Below are 268 nucleotides of genomic sequence, written 5' to 3'. Positions count from 1 at the left end.
GGCTGCGCCAGCTCGGGAAAGCCTTCTATGTGGAGCGGCTGTGAGTGCCCCGACCTGGCGGGCTCAGCACCAGCCTGGCATCACCTGGCTGAGAATAAAACACGTTGAGCAAGATGGGGGCTGCGTCTGCTGTATGCTGGGACGTGGGGCAGCCCTGGGCGGAGGTGGAGGGAAGGGGCAGCCCAGCACAATCGCTGTGGCTGGGATCCGGCAACGTTGCCCGTACCCTACACGTGCCGGCTCCTGCACACGCAGTCCCACGCGTGGC

The sequence above is a fragment of the Phaethon lepturus genome, unplaced genomic scaffold, assembly GCF_000687285.1.
Source record: "Phaethon lepturus isolate BGI_N335 unplaced genomic scaffold, ASM68728v1 scaffold47945, whole genome shotgun sequence".
In the NCBI taxonomy this organism is placed as follows: domain Eukaryota; kingdom Metazoa; phylum Chordata; class Aves; order Phaethontiformes; family Phaethontidae; genus Phaethon; species Phaethon lepturus.
Note: the sequence above shows the minus strand (reverse complement) of the source record.